This window comes from Coffea arabica, chromosome 4e (assembly GCF_036785885.1).
Source record: "Coffea arabica cultivar ET-39 chromosome 4e, Coffea Arabica ET-39 HiFi, whole genome shotgun sequence".
Taxonomy (NCBI): Eukaryota; Viridiplantae; Streptophyta; class Magnoliopsida; order Gentianales; family Rubiaceae; genus Coffea; species Coffea arabica.
The window spans coordinates 11,261,215-11,278,717 of NC_092317.1; the positions used below are offsets into that span (position 1 = coordinate 11,261,215).

The window sequence follows — 17,503 nt, forward strand, 5'->3', positions numbered from 1 at the left end:
CTTCCATGCAGCATGTCATAAAATGCCAAAGATGGTGAAGAAAATTTCAAGCAAGCAAAGTTATGAGCCATTGTGGTATCTATTTCCTCTTTAATCAACAATAATATCAAATGTAATTATGGTATAGAATTCATGCTGAGGTTTCACAGTTACCTCTCCTGAGGTTTCTACATGTACTCAAGCCGAGAGAGTTTATTTAATGGTGGAAGTGTGTATTGTCGTTTACCTAAACTTAAGAAGTTGAGTTGGTGTTGAATAATTCAAATTTTATGCACATGCATACATATAGAATTATAGATCTTAACCATAACAATCAACGAGAAAAATAAAAAGAAGGAAAAATTACTTAAATAGAATTTTGAGAAAAAAAAAACTCTTCAGAATTTTGGTACTGTTGTATTTCTTACATAATTTTATTGCACCTCTAAATTCTATCCGTACAATACTAAAATATATAAATACAACCTTTTTTGTCTGTAAATGTACACCAAATTTTCGAAGAAGTACAATAATTGTACACAACCATACTAAAATCAATCGTACCTATCCCTATCCCTAAAATATCTACAACACTGTACAAGTCTACCATCCATTTTTCACTGCCTCTCCAACTTCATTTTCTACCATCCAATCCATGTACATAGCCTGCCTTGTTCACCTCATAAGCCATGATTTTGATACAACAAATTTCTTGAAAGGACTAATCTTACAAAATTCAAGATTCTCCAAATTTTGAGTCGAGTGTCAAAAGACATGCCAACATTGAGTAACATCACAACCATGTAAAGAAACCATGATACTTAAATTTTTCCTTTGCAGTAAACAGAAAACAGGGGGGGGGGGGAGTACAAAAAGTATCAGAAGTTCAAATAACAATCAAGAAATCTAACTACAAATAAGATATCTATGGATGATTGATGCATCTTTTGATATTAATATCTATCAAGGAATGATGCTCCAACTACTGTGATTATTATGGGTCACTTGTTTGGCATTTTTGCTAAACATAAAAAAAAAAAAAAAAAACTGTACAATTTTTAAAACTAAATGAAGAGATGTGGGCTGGGCTTTTATTGGGCATGGCTTTGTATTATCTACAAGTTCGCAGCATTATAATTTCAGGCGTACATATTAGGCCTTCATCCATGTCAACTCATTTATGTTGCTTGTTGAACCCATTATTTCTTGGGCACAACAGTTCGAGCTTGGGTCAATCCAATCCAGAGTTATATAGTAAAATGTAGATGCACACATGATTATAGATAAGTTTTTGACCATGCATTAACACAAATCTTTTTTTACATCCTGGATCAGCTCAAAACAGTACAAATCCACCAGGCTGACTTTTTAGACAAACACGATCTGAAGATCTTGACTTCTAAAAAATTCACAATATAAAGAAAAGAATCTCGGTCAAGAAACTTCACATACTAGTTTTCAGAATATGTATTTAACTATGGATAATTTTGATGAGTTAGGCCATGGAACTTGAATGATGACCATTTGATCATTATAGCTGAACTCCACATCAATTCCATCAATCATGCAAGATATAGGTTTCTCTGATGCAAAAACTCTCATTTCTCCACTTCCCCTGACTCCTATACTCACTGAACTTTTGTCATCATCATCATCATATATCAGAGACTCCACAGCACCACCAGAATTGAGCATATTTACCAGTCCAATGGGAGCAAATTGGACCAATTTTTTGGTCAAGACAGTCACAGGAGAAACAATCATGAGCTCATATTCAAATGGCTTCAGAGAGATTCCCATATTATCTGACAACTTCAATAACTTCAACCTTTTCTCCCGTTGCATATAGATTGCAAACAGTTCCACCCCTTTTAGAGAAATTGGATTCCTTCCATTGCTCCATTCAATATCTTCAGGACTTGCCAAACAGTTAACAGGAACTGAAAATTCGCTCGCACTTTTGTTTCTCCTAGTTACAGGGCACCATCCCCCTCCTTGACAGTTAAATGCTCCAAGAACTCCTGTAAACTGCAAAAATGCATCCAAGAGCCACAGTAAAATGACAGGAATTGAACTCCTAATCAGAGGGTAATGATATATCGTATATGTGGAATCTGCATGTCTAAACGTTAATAATTGATAAGCACAGTTGATAAGCATTATTGTTACTGTATATTTAGACAAGGTTAACCCTCATTGACAGCACAAAAATGTTCATAATTCAAAGGGAGGATGAAAGAATTAATCCAAAATTCTTACCTTGTTAAGATTCCAAATTTTGAGCATAGTTTTTCCATCATGTAGAGGGTCTTCAAAGAGGCAGTCTCTGGTGGGTAGAGCATAGTGTTGACACCTTAGGATGGAGCCATCGGGCAAAACTAGGCTTTTGAGCAGCTGAAAGTTGTGTTTTCCGACAGAATCACTAACATAGATTGGTCCTCCAGAGATGGCTCTGGAGGCAGCATGAAATTCAGCACATGGATGAGTAGATTGAACATGTCCCAATCAGGTTGTATGAAATTTCCCATCCATAGGCTATTGTAAGCACAATGCACCATGTGACACCCTTGAAGCCAAAATGCACCATTAGGATCTCCAGATGGATCAGTACACCAGAAGTCATCCCCTGAATGTAGGAATGGCACAAAATTAATCTACATATAGCATTAGTGGTAAATAGACAGCAAGGTCATGAACTCAATTATAGAAGGCAAGATTAGCCATCAAGAAGGAGAACAGCAAAAAAATTCTGTCATCTAATATTTTGAACGAAGAATTTATTATAAAGGTCTTTTTTCCCTTGTATGATTTAGCATTCCCACAATTCTTTGAATATGATACATTAGAAGGGTTGTCGTGAAAATTTTTGAGAAACAAAAGTTCCTAAGTTTCAAAATGGTCTAAATAAAAGGTAAAAAGAAAATAGAATAGTAGTTAAAAGCAACCTTTAGCTTCGAAAATGTTAAAATCTACTTACTTAGGCAATGAAGTATAAAAAAAAAGTCCTTAATTGACATTCTCTAATTTATTAATTTGGCTAAATAGAAGAACATAAATAAATGTGAGAATAATATATTATTCAGGTTAGCTAGCTTACCAACACGTCCAAGAGCTATAGCCTCTGTTCCAAGATAAAAGAAATCATTGCAGTGCTCCATGCTAGCGATCACACCATTGCCTTTAAAATGCTTTCTCACTGAAGCTGTTAAGGCTTTATAGTAAGCTTTAGCAAGCTCAACTCGACCTCCAAATTCCTCACATAACATCTCTAGCAACTGCAAAACCAATAGAATGTTTCTGCAGTTTTAATACTATATTAATCTTAATTTGCTATTAAGCCCGTTGTTTTAAAAGCCATGTTGACATATACAAAGGATCTATGTCCTCCAAGCTCCTAACAATTCTAGCACTTAATTTGTCTATATATAGCAAAACTCAATGTCTATATATAGCAAAACTCAATTTTTTTTTCCATTATTGAATAAATTAATTTTCTCCTTTGAAGTATTCTCCTTCCATTTTTCACTAGATCTTTCTACTACTTCCATTTTGTCTTTACATATTTTCCTATTAAATCTGATCCGGAAAAGAGCAATCGTTTACTCTATATAACAGGGTGAGCTAATAATATTTATTATCAATTACAGTCGGTGCCCTCTACATTATCAACAACATGTCATATTAGAAGACCTAAAGATAGTAATCCATGCAAGAAGATTATGAGCCAGCTAGTTGTAAACATCCCTGCAAATATATGTAGACCACTATGATCCAAAAGGATAAAAATGGAATAAAGGCATTATCTTAAAGGGTTCATAACTTACATGTATCACATCCACCTTGACCCCATCAATGCCAGCAGATTCAAGATGTGAATGCAAGCCTTCATACATCTCCTGAACTTTTTCTGGTGGGACCAGTCCAACTCCATTGTTGACAATTTTGTCCACGGCCAAATCTTCCATAGTCATCCGCAATCCCTGTGACAGTTTAGGACTAATGACCCTAGACTCAGGCATGTTTGGGACATTAGGTCTAATCCCACCCCAGTATCCACACAATGCATGCCAAACGTAAACATGCTCTACACTCCTAAACTCCTCCTTAAGATCACTAATAAATGCACCCATGCCCTTATCATAGGGTACCCTAGAACTTGTATAGTCTCTAAATTTGTAATTTTCTTCAAATTTTACTAACCTACAAGGCATTTGCTCACCAGCTGAGGTTCTATTCATGCCTTTTTGGTCATTAACATCATCATCATCATGACAAATAGATTGCCATCCATCATCTATCAGGACCATTCCTGGAGGGCACCCACCCTCCACTAGGGTTTTTACCCCTTCCCAAACCCCTTTTGGGCTTACCTTAAGATAAAAGGCATCCCAAGTGCACCAACCAAATTTATCAACTATACCTGGTGGACGCTTCTCCTCAAGAAGCTTAAAGGTCCCTAGATGGACCTTGATCACCTTCATTGCCTCCTTCACTAGCTGAAATGGATCATCTCCAACGTGCATGTACAGACAACTGCAAAAACGCGATCTGCAAACTGTGCTTGATCCACTCTCCAAGCAAATATCCAAGTAATCCTCCGTGCCAGGCTGCAATGAAGCTCTAAAGGGTCCTTCAAGAATTGGAAGGAGAAGAACATAGGGGCGGCCATTGTCTGATTTATCAATAATCATCATTAGTGTCTCATGTTCGACATCCTTACCAGAATTTCCAACCCATTGAGTGGTCCACCAGACTTTAAATCTAAATATGCTCATGAATCTTATGTTCTTGAGCTTACCAAGAGGGACTACATGGCGGCTTTTTGGTTCTATAGCATCAAAGCCAATAAAACTGCCGACCATTTTTCTGGTTAAGTCTTTGGAGAAAAATGGAGATGGTGTGGCAACAATGTTGGCAGGGACTTCAGTTAGAATTGGATGACCATTGGCTAGAAACTGTGTCCCTTCAAGAGCGATTGACAAGGGTTTTTGATCATCTTCAACCCCCATTACTTCAGAGGCACTTTTGCTCAAGCTAGGAGCCATAACTGTTAAGGAGTCAAGGAACTGGTTTTGAGTATACTAGTAGGAAAGTAGAAAAGAAAGGAGCTATTTAAATTCTTTGAAATGAAATGTTGTGATCAATGCAGGACTGGAGAGGGGTTTATATAGACATTTGAGGGGGAAAATCGAATCTAGAGGTATGTGATCAAGTATGAGAAAATAATTTCTGAAGGCATGGTTGTGGTACATTGATTTGTGGGAATAACCGACAAGTTGGCTACAGTGAGATTTGCTTTCATGGCCATAGGGCCTTCCAGTTGCTAAGCCAACACCGTAGTGTGAGATTGACGGTCATTTTGGCGGTTAGAATAAAGTTAGTAGGACCAATTGAATTAGTATAATACTATGTACCCAAGAAAATACATTTTTGGATTGCCATTTTTTCCTCAAAACATTTTTACATTTTCCTTGAACACCATTTCAATTACCTTTTATATTACATACATCAAATCACTACAGTATATTTGTTTTAAAAAAAATTCTCTAAAAAATAGTAATCCAAACGGTATATTAATTTTTCTTTTTACTTTTTTACCAACAAAACAAGAAGAAGATATTTAAATAGTGGAGAGCATGTGACTACAATATGTTAATATGCTTTTGAATAAACCAAGTCACTGAGGCTAATCCTCTTTTCAGAAGAACATCTATAGTTGATCTCAGAGGATAGTTTGGCCTAGAAAAGGAAAATAAATCTCAACCATACAAGACCAAAATGCTCTTGGTTATTGAAAAATTTTACTTATTTATCTATCCTACACGTAATCCAATTCCTGCTCTAGCCTATTTTGGGAGGGCTCAACTGGTTGCTGGTTACTTTCTTGAGGCTTCTGGCTACTTTTATTTTACTATCTTTCTAGCCATAATCTTGAGGCTTCCGGTTACTTTTATCTTAACTTTCTTGGAATATGGAAATATCTCAAAAACGGAAGGAAAAAAAAAAGGGAAAATCTCCAATTTGGTCCCTTAATTTTTTCATTTAAATCAATTTCATCCTTCATGATTTTTTTCACCAATTTAGTCCTCAAACAATTTTATCGGGTTCAATGTAGGATTTATTGGGCGACGCCACCACATTTTATGTATTTTGCTCGACAGGCTAGGGGTATAATTGGAATGATTAGTTCGATTGTCTAATTATAGGGATTATAACAAAGACTTTTAGACGATTAAGAACAAAAACCTCTGAAAATTGAAGGGGATCAGCAGTAGATAGCACTTTTGCAATGTCCTCTTATTCTGTTCGCAATTCTTTGAATTGTTGTTCCTCTTATTCTGCACGCACCTTGCCCGATTGATCTTCGTCATGGTCCGCAAATTGCATCCTATAACAGCATTGCCCATTATTCCATCCCAATATCCTCCTCAGTCCTCACTGCCTTATTTGAAGGAAATGCATCCACTAAAACTTAGAACCATGCTCTCCATTACATTAAAATGCACATTTTGGTCAAACACTTTCCCAACACATAACCCTTTTAATCCAAGAAAGCCTTTTTCTTCTTCTGCTGTAAAATATCCCAAACAAGAAGAAACCCCTGCACAAAAGCCAGCACAAATAGTACACTGGTCCAGCCTTGACAACTGGAGAAGTAGCCCTCTTAATCACAACCGTTTTTGGGAACCCAATAGCCCACAAACACCCCGATACAACAATCATTCTCAAATTCTAGAGAAACCGGCGAGAATGGTTCAATTTCATGTTCAATTGATTGGGACAGTTGCTCTTCTTTAGCAGAGATGGGGGCTGTGGTGCTATCTATTGCTGACCCTCTTCAAAAATCAAAGGTTTTTGTCCTCTTCAATTTTCAGAGGATTTTTCCTTAATCGTTTAAAAGCCTCTGTTATAATCCTTATAATTAGACAATCGAACTTGTCATTCCAATTATACCCCTGGACCGCCATGCGAAATACATAAAATGTAGTGACGCCCCCCAATAAGTCCTACATTGAACCCGATAAAATTGTTTGAGAACTAAATTGGTAAAAAAAAATCATAAAGAGTGAAATTGGTTTAAGTGAAAAAGTTAAGGGACCAAATTGAAGATTTTCCCAAAAAAACAATGCCTAATGCTTTCTGTCTTATCACTTCTTGGCCATGCCAAAATTGCTTGGCTCCAAAAGAAATTGCTGACTATCTTGACCAGTGAACTCATTATCAATGGGACCTCTCCAGACGTCTCCTAACACTTTACTTTTTTTTCTCCAACCATACGTTGTGGTTCTTTCTCGAGCTTGCATTCCTCTTCTGGACGTTTCGTGCTACTTCACCAACCTGATTAAAGACTCAAAGTTGGCAATATATTTCTCTGTTTACTACTATGAAGACAGTGAAAAGGAGCTAAAACAGCAACATGGTATAGAGCTAAAAGAACAAAAAACAAACAAGTATAAAATAAAAATAAAACGAGTACACAAACAAGGAAATGAACATAGGGGAAAGTTTTTCAAGCGAAAAATAAATAGAATTAATAGGTTATGCAGATAATGAGTAGCTTTTTTTTTTGGGGAGAGGGACGTCGACCCCGAATTTATTAATAATAAAAAAATAAATAAAAATTGAAGGAAAAATTAATCTAGTACCTACTCTAACATAATTTTACTTTCCTTTCAAATTAGAAAATTGCACTTTTCACAAAATACTAATTTCAAGTGCCTCTTAGTCGTGCTTTTTTAACAATTCAATTTCACAATTAATACCTCATTTTGTGCGTTATAGAAGACACTTTGATCTCTAAAAATTCGAATGGCACAACAAATCACAAACCTTAACTTCACATGCAATGTACAAATTTTTTTTTTTAAGTCGACATGACCAAAATCAGCCAAACAATTCTTACAAATTCATCCCTATTGGAGCCCTCTTTGTGGCATCAGAGAAAATCTTTCTGTAGATACAATCGCTTTATCTTGTAGCACTGTATTTTTCAACCTCTTTCATGATTTGTTTGTCGGCCCTGGCATGAGGAATCATCCAAACAAAGAAAAAAGTGCGTCCAAGAGATGGTCAACCGTACAAAGCTTGGTACATTCAAGAAAATCTTGCTTCTCACTAATTCCTAAAAGGATATAAAGTAGAGGCACATTCGAGGCTTGAGTAAAGGTCTATGTTTAACTAAAGTTCTCCTTGAATTATGGGACAGATTGTGAATCAAAAGTGTAGAAGTAATTCCTTCAAAACAAAAAATGGTGTCGGAGTAATTTGGTTCATGGCAAGATGGAATTCAAACATGCATGGTAGAAAAATTTTACCTTATGCCCCGCTTCTATGAATTCGAGTTTTCGCAATTACAGATACCAATTATATCCTATCATTTAGACACTAAAGCAACAACATATGAAATTGTAATAATCTTTTCACTCGTTCAAAAATATGCCTCATCATTACTTCATCCATTCAATTTCAAATTCGCCATATTTAAACCATTAATTGTATGGACCAACTGCAATTACAGGAGTCCCTTCCCTATTCTTTCTGTCACAATAGTGAATGTAAAGGAATACAAATTTAAATTTGGATCTTACAAGAATTATAATTTACCACATAAAAAGTAATTTTTTATTACAACTCACCCCCTAAGAGTCAGCACAGGCAAATTTCACCCTCGCAACTCTCAAAGTTTGTATCTAATGCCGGTCTCAAAGATTGTTGACCCCATTTACACGTGAAACAGGTTTTCTCCATTTTTTTTTCCTTTAGATTAATAACGTTGGTAGGAGGACAACATGCATATATGGGGAGACAATAGTGGCTCTCATCCCACCATCAGTTGCTTTCCATTATATATTTTCCCTACCTTTGGGGCCTTTAGTCAGTTAATTTGCCCTTAGATTCAAGGATCCTACTTCATATATAGGTGTCAAGAACAAAATCACACACAGCTGATGGAAAGATGCCACGTTCAAGAACTCTTTGATTGCAATATTTCATCTCCTTGGGTTCGTATGAAGAGAAGTTGAAATAGTCAAATAGTGATATTGACAATTTGACATTTAATGTCAAAATTTTCCCCATTCTCCTGCCTCAAGTGCTGCCATCCACTCTTGTGACTAGAGACAAATCGAGTCTAAATCAAGTATCGTGGTGCTTGAACTCAACTCGATAATAAGGAGGCACTGTTCGAACTCGAGCGAGCAGCAGAAATGAAAATCGAGTTCGAGCTCAAAGAATTGTTCAAAAACTCAAGATCAACTCGATTATGCTTTGATTTTTTGCGAGTATGTTCAAACTCAAGTCAAGTACTCGAACCCGAGATCCTTGTCCAATTCCAGAAATGTAATCAAGTGCTGCCACTCCATTGTTGTGATTAGAGATGTAATCAAATCGAGTCTAAATCGAGTATCGTGGTCCTCGAGCTCAGCTCGATAATAAGGAGGCATTGCTCGAACTCGAGTTTGCAACAGAAATGGAAATTGAGTTCGAGCTCAAAGAATTGTTCGAAAACTTGATATCGACTCGATTATGCTCGATTTTCTTGCGAGTATGATCAAACTCAAGTCAAGTACTCGAACCCGAAATCTTTGTCCAATTCCAGAAATGTAATCAAGTGCTGCCACCCCATTCTTGTGACTAGAGATGTAATCAAATCGAGACTAAATTGAGTATCATGGTACTCGAGCTCAACTTGACGATAAGGAGGCATTGCTTGAACTCGAGTGAGCAGTAGAAATGGAAATCGGGTTCGAGCTCAAAGAATTGTTTGAAAACCCAAGATCGACTCGATTATGTTTGATTTTCATGCGAGTATGTTCAAACTCAAGTCAAGTACTTGAACCTGAGATCCTTGTCCAATTCCAGAAATGCACAATTTTAATTTTTACTTATCAAATTATTTTTTTCCATGTGAAATGATTATATGACTTATAAATATTTTAAAGTCATAGCCAATATTCTGGTAATTTATACAACTCCCAAGCTTAAAAGAGTAAAATTTTAATAATTAAATATATAATTTTTAATTAATTATTTGGTGCTTGACAAGGGTCGATGAGCTTTCGACCCCAAAAGATAATACTCGGACTGGAATCGAAATACTATTGAGACACCTGAGCACGACTTGCACTCGAGACTCACACTCGGCTTCAAGTGCGAGTCCAGTTCTTTACCAAACTACTTGCAAGTAACTCAATTCGATTACATCTCAACTTGTGACCACCTATTTTTGCTATTTTTCGGAGCTCCAAAGAAGATAACTAAACATGTTTAAAAAACTTGTAATTGCGGATTATTTTTTTAATGGACAATTTCCGTACATGAAGGAGGGACGTCACTCTAGAAATTTAACTGAATAATATAAATTTTTTTGATGAAGGCGGACATACCCTACCTCCCACAAGTGGGAAGCAACTAAAAAAGGAGTATTATCTCCTAGCATATTTTATATGAAAATAATATTTTTAGTCCATATTGTTTCCGACTACAAATGTATTTCAAGTTTTTCTTTTGATACAAGGATCAGGCACTATGAATATACTATAGATTAGATTTTTTTTTTCTCATGTGTAATTATTTAGTGCCTAATTCCTTAATTATACAAAATTTCTTCTTTATGCTAATCTACAAGTTTCTAGCTAGCTCCATGTATTATTAAGTGATTACGTACATACCCTATTCAGCTAAAGATAATGCACCGTTTAAAGTGGAGAGTAAGAATCTATTAATGTGACAGAAATTTATAATTATGAAGACTCTAGTAGATTTATAATTATTAATTTTGTGGAATTCGTAACATCAAACCATGTGATGTAGTTGACTAATAAGTATTACTTCATCTGTCACATTTTACTATGCAAATCGTCATTTTTGCTTATCTACGCAGAACATCAAACTTAAAGAGCATTGATTTTAGAATTCTTCAAATTTTCCTTTATTCCCTAAACGTCAAATTTAAAGAGCATTGATTTTTGAATTCTTAATCTTTTGAGAACACCTGTGCACGCGATCAAATAGCTTGTTTAACAGCAAATCAGAACATATGAGTTATTTTGAAAAATCTAATTTCATTAATCAACTCCATTAAATCAGCTTTTAGAAATCAGAGAGCATTCAAAACAAGTCCTAAGTACAAGAAAGTTAACAAAAGTGACTGCAGATTTAAATATTGAATTGGGTATAATTTAGATGTAATAACGAGTTGGTACCGATAAGAAATTTTCTTAATAGGAAATGTGAATTTCAAGAATCCAAACCAACGTAACAAAGAATCAGAAGATGAATAATTTTCTGGTCATGAGAACATTAACTCTTTTGGCACATATGCAAAATACAAAAGGATTGAAAGTACGTAAGAAAACTGTCAACATGACAATATGAGATGTTAAATCAGATCTGGATTTCAAGAATCCAAACTTAGAAATTATCAGAAAATGTTAATATTTGTGATAAGTATTAGGCCTCTATATGTGTGTGTGTGGAAGACAAAAAGATTGAAACAGAGGCAGCCAGCCACAATATTTCACAATCAATGTATTGCACACATGTTATCTTCATCTAAACTCCTAGCTACACCACCTATCAAAAGAAAATTAAGTCTCGTATTAATTGCAAAATTTGTATGCATTTCCTCTTTCGAATAGGTTTTACTCCCAATGGATCATACATGGTTCTTCGCAATTACTGTCCTTCCATAAAAGCCAAAAAACTTGTCTATAAAATGAGACCACAAAGAACTCATATATATCCATATCTTTTGTTGAAGAACACAAATTTTCTCTTCTTTCCTACTTGAAGTACATCGTTACTTGCAGTGATGAAGTATATCAGCGCATCGTTTTATTGCATTGTTTTCCTACTATCAACATTCGCGATATTACGAAGCAGTGCAAAGGTACATGTGCATATCCAGAACAGGCAAGGAAAAAACATCAACCTTCATTGCAGATCCAAGGATGATGATCTTGGCTACCACAATATAGAAAATGGAACTGAATATAGTTGGTCATTTCATCCCAATATTTGGTACACAACATTGTTCTATTGTGCTGTGCTGATGGATCCTGATCCTGTATGGTACCATTTTGACGCCTATCGTCAAAGCAGAGACAGCTATAGATGTGAGTCACAGTGCTTATGGGCGATACTCAAACATCACTCCTTGATCGGATATAATCAGAAAACTGGCAATTGGGAGCGTTTCTTTTTTCGTTCAGATCGATTGCTTTAGAGACTATTTGGTTTGTATGATGAATTTGTATTCCAGACAGCCTTGATTTGCATAAAAGAAATGAAATTATAATGTCTCTGATTAATTCCTCTATTATAACTAGGATTATTATAATTAGGATTATAATTATAAGGATTGTAAACAACATGGATGGGGTCTTTATTTGAGCTAGTAAGGAAGCAAAAAAAAAAAAAAAGGGAAGAAAAGAAATAATTTATACCCTTTTAGCTTTCATTAATGCAGCCAGGACAACATGAAATTTGTCAACTATTAAGCATATTTCTTGTGGTTTGGAGCTCATAATTATCATTGTTATCTATAAAATGTCAATTCAAGAATCCGAACTACGTAGCGAACAATCGGGAAATAATAGATTTCTTTCTCATAAGAGCATTAACCCTTTTGGTATCTATGAAAGTCACAGAAAGATTGATAGTAAGCTTTACGTTGTTTTAGCTTTTTTTTTTTTTTAAATAAGATTACAAGAAACTATAAAAGTGTGAGTACTATGAACAGATTGTCACTCAAACTAACCCAAGTTTTTTGGTGGACATTACAAATCTACAAGAACACACAGCAATCTACGAATAGTATGAGAAGAAATTTACACATAATGAGACCTGAACCATAATCTCAAATATCCCAAATGTCTCAGTTTTAACTATTAGACTAAGGTCTCATCAATAAAAGTAAGAAACTCATAATTGTCACTATGCAATATTAGATATCAAGTAAAATATGTGGATTTCAAGAATCCAAACTAATTGCGAACAAAAAATCAGATGCTAATTTTTTTCTCATAAGATCATTAACCTTTTGGGATATATAAAAGACACAAAATAATGAAAGAAGGGAGTTCATAGTTATCACATTGACAACATCGCACATTAAATACAAATGTAAATTTCAAGAATCCCAACTTCTTTATCACATGAACATTAACTCAAACATTTAATGAGAGGCAACTAGCCACAATCTTTTCCTTCATCACTCACTATATTAGTATATAGTCTCTTGTTCCCAACATAAAGCACATCCTTATCTGCAGAGATGAAGTACATTAGTACATCTTCTAACGGATGGGAGTGTTTTTCAAAAACTAGTTTTTCAAATACAATAAAAATTTTTAAAAAATACTGTAAAAGGTAATCTAAAAATTTGTTTAAATTTTTTTAAAATTTTAAAAAATATCTCAAAATATATTCTAGAAACTCTTCTACTCTTAAATATCTCAAAATATTTTCTGAAAATATTCCAAAATATAATCTAAAAACTTTGCTACAACAAAATTTTTCAAAAACACCCCAAAAAACAGTTAATTCAAACGGAGGATGATCTTGGCTACCACAATCTTATAAATGGATCTTCCTACAATTGGGAGTTTAGACCCAATATTTGGGGGACAATGTTGTTCTTTTGCAGAATACTGTTTGATTCCGATCCCAAACGGTACTATTTTGTTGCCTATAGTCGAGAAAAGAGATCGTTATATATGTAATGCCTATTGTTGGTGGCAGGTAATTGAAGATCACCAGCCACGTCAAGTAAATGAGCAAACTGGCGGATTGATATGCTACAATTTAACTTCAAAATGATTGCTTTCAAGAACATTTTGTAGAAAATGTAATTTCAAGGCATCTTTTATTGGTGCTTGGGGAATAAAAAATGATATGCTTCTAATCAGTTCATTTTTTCACTTTGAACTATATAGGAACATCAAAAATAAAAAAGAAACATGGAAATGGTGCCACTACGAAAGTAATTAAGTAGGGTACAAAAAGGTGTTAGTTTTGAATGTCCTAAATCTAATCGAATTTGGAGTTTTATTTACACTTCTATATTCATGTAACTTTAATCATGGCATCTTTATCATTTTCGATTACGTATATTGTTCTGTATAATCTAAATAAAAAAGTCCTTAGAATAATTAATCGTGTAGAGAAAACTAGCAAAGAGTTATGATGATGAGATTCTTACCACACTAAGATATTATTTTTAAATGTCCCTAATCATAATTAACAACAAATGGTATTACTAATTCTGATAGATTAGCATGTACTGCACTACTTTATTATAAAGGAAATAATTGATTTCATCGATTATAGTGTGAAAACACTTGTAATCAATGCCAGTTTGATTTGCATGTCATGAGAAATAAACTATAATGTTTCTAAGTAATTCATCTGCTATAATTTGCATAATAATAAGAACATAAAAATGATTGCAGGGATGTGGATGGTGTCTTTAATTATTTGAGATATTGAGGAGGAAAATGAGAAAAGAAAAATTTACGCCTTTTTAGTTTTTCATTAATTCAGCAGGGACACCACGAAATTTAGTTTTTCATTTTGGAAGAAGGGCCTCCCAATTATATAGTTATGTGAACTAATAAAAATTTAAACTTGTACAATTTACTGAATTGATGTAGCACTGGGGGTTCGAATGGATTAGATAGTTTGATAGAAAGGAGTGTAAGTGAGAAGTTTTAGATTTGAACCCTCTCACGTATACTATAAAAAAATTAAAAAAAAAAGAATTAATGTAGAACTCATGATTATACTAAAAATATATTAATTTACACCGAAATTTTATCAATTTACACAACTGGATATAACTAGACGAATCTCAACTGGAGAGGGCCAGACCCCTTTTTCTTTTACATTATTCTGATATTGTGTGCCAGTTCATTGACACTTGGCTTCCACATCGGATCAGATGGATTCAGATGTTGCTTTGTGTTAGTGCATATGAAATTAAGGCACAAAAGATTGACGATAAGGAGTTCATTAACCGTCATTAAAATTTCAAATACTGAATACAAAATGTGAACTTGAAAAATCCACACTAAGTACTAATAGACAACTGACAAATGCTAATTACTTCGTCATATGAGCATTAACCGTTTTGGCATATATGAAAGACACAAAAGAAAAAGAGTAAGGAGTTCATGACCCTAAGTTTACCAGTATGAGAATTTAATAAATTACAAATTATTGAATTTCAAGAATCCAACCTAACAAGAGATAGGAAAATTAAAATTTTCTTGTCACAAGAATATTAACTCGTTTGGCATATATCAGAGAACCAAAAAAAAAAGGGATATATTTTTTCTTTGTTAAGCACTACTATGTAAACAGGCTTCTCCCCAACTTAAAAAAAAAAGCCTTCGCCCCAGCTTAAAATAAATTGTTATACGCAGAGATGAAATCTATTAGTGCATCTTTTTATTGGATTCTTCTGCTACTATTGTGTTTTGGAAACATTGTGCACTTATACCAAAGTTCATGTGACTGTCAAGGAAATTTTAAGGATGATGACCTTGGCTACCACACTTTTGAGATTAGTTATGCATATAAGTGGAAATCTAAATCCAACTTTGGGGCACAACATTGTTTTCCGTCCTATGCAGTGCAATCTCGATCCCAAATATGGCTGAAAGACAACCTAGTTGCCAGATACTCGAATTAAGTTCAGTTAGGTAACTAGTGTTCGAGTTTATTTCACTAACTCGCCAAATCAAATTGGAACAATATTTTATATTGGTAAACTTTCGAACTTTAAGCTATTCAAACTCGAATTTAGGTCGATAAAAGTTTGTTTTAGTTTGTCTTGATAAATAAACAAGCCCAACTGAGCCTCAATTTCAAACTTATTAAAGTAATCAAACAAGTTTGAACGCAAGAGTGTTTAGTTTAATTGTATTTGTTTACACCTCTAGTCCCAACTGATACTATTTTGATGTCTATGAGTACAAAGAGATTTGATTAGAGATGTAAGTGGCCACGCAATTGGGAGATATATAGGAAACCTTCAAATTGGAACGCTCCAATTATACTTCAAAGTGATTGATTTAGAAGATGTTGATTTCAATTTCTTTCCAAGATATCTGTAATTGGTGCTTGAGAAGTGAAATCATATGTTTCTAATCACTCCTTTTAATTTCTATGTCCATTTTATAGTCTCTTTTTTATTTTCCTCTGGTTACGCCTTTACGGAAGATGGAATAAATTAAAATAATCCAAACATCTCCTTTACACTCCATAACTTTTTCTTTAAATTTTTATCTCTCTCTATCTAAATTATTACTAAAAGTTGATTTCTCTTTTTCTTTTTTTGCCAAAAAATTTTGTTTTTTCAATATGTCTTTGATAATTATGATATATCGGTGTTAATACAGCAGTGATTATTTTACTTCGTGTGCTAATCAAGCAAGAAGACGTGTACTGATTCAATAATGTTAGCAAACGGACAGAGTATCATAATGATAATAAAAGTGAGTATGAGTATTTAATTGATGGACTAAATGTAGCTTAGATGAACTAATCCCCCATTAGAAAAATTCAAAATGCAAAATGTGAATTATATTAGGATTCAATAATCCAGACCAAAGTGAAAAAGAATCAGAAAATGACAATCTTTTGTGATAAGAAACATTAACTCTTTTGGCTTAAAGGTAAGGAAACTGTCATCATGACAATGTCAAATATTAAATATAATTATCTGAACTCCAAGAATCCAAACTAAGTCACAAACAATCAGAAGATTTTCTATTGTAAGAAATTTAAAAGAAATTTCTCATATCAAATTTAAAGTTGTATTTATATCCTCTTTGGAATATCTACTGTACGTCAGACATGGTACCTGTTCGATATTTTTTATATATATAAATAAGAAATATTTATTAATGAAAATTTTAAAAATCATCCATCACTATTTGCTTAACAAAATTAGAAGAGCATTCTATAAATAGTCTCTACAATTAGCAGATTTTGCATAAGAAGCTAAACTACGTGCCAACTGGTACCTACTCGATATTTGTACTGTTATGAAAGCCAATAATCTTATGTAAAATGAGACCATACAGAGCTTGTATCTATAGTTTCAATTGGAAAACACAAAATTCCAACTAAGTCTATTCACTATTATCCATATTCTCTTGTTCCCAACTAATCACAATGTTTTTTATAGGGATAATTTCAGAAACCTCCCCTGAGATTTCTAACAATTGCAGAGACCTTCCCTTAAATTTATTAAATTATATCTAACTCCCTTACTTTTACTGTTTGTATAGCAATATAGGTCCAAAAGGCTAACCTAAACTACCTTTTTTGTACAAAAATAAAACAAAAATTATTTTGCCAATTGCTTTCTTTCGTATTTCAATCAAACCCACTATACTAACAAATTAGCCTAATAAATAGTCTAATTCCAAATTCTAAACCCAAGCAATTCCATCATCATAGTCATAAAATTGCTTCTCCCAAAGCATGTATTCAATTCTGAAGATTCATTCCATTC

At 33.9% G+C, this 17,503-nt stretch overlaps 1 pseudogene; it reads right to left on the reverse strand.

Moving 5' to 3' along the window:
- Positions 1 to 1,256: 1,256 nt before the first annotated feature.
- LOC113741732 (galactinol--sucrose galactosyltransferase-like) lies at positions 1,257 to 5,282 on the reverse strand (annotated as a pseudogene).
- Positions 5,283 to 17,503: the final 12,221 nt, after the last annotated feature.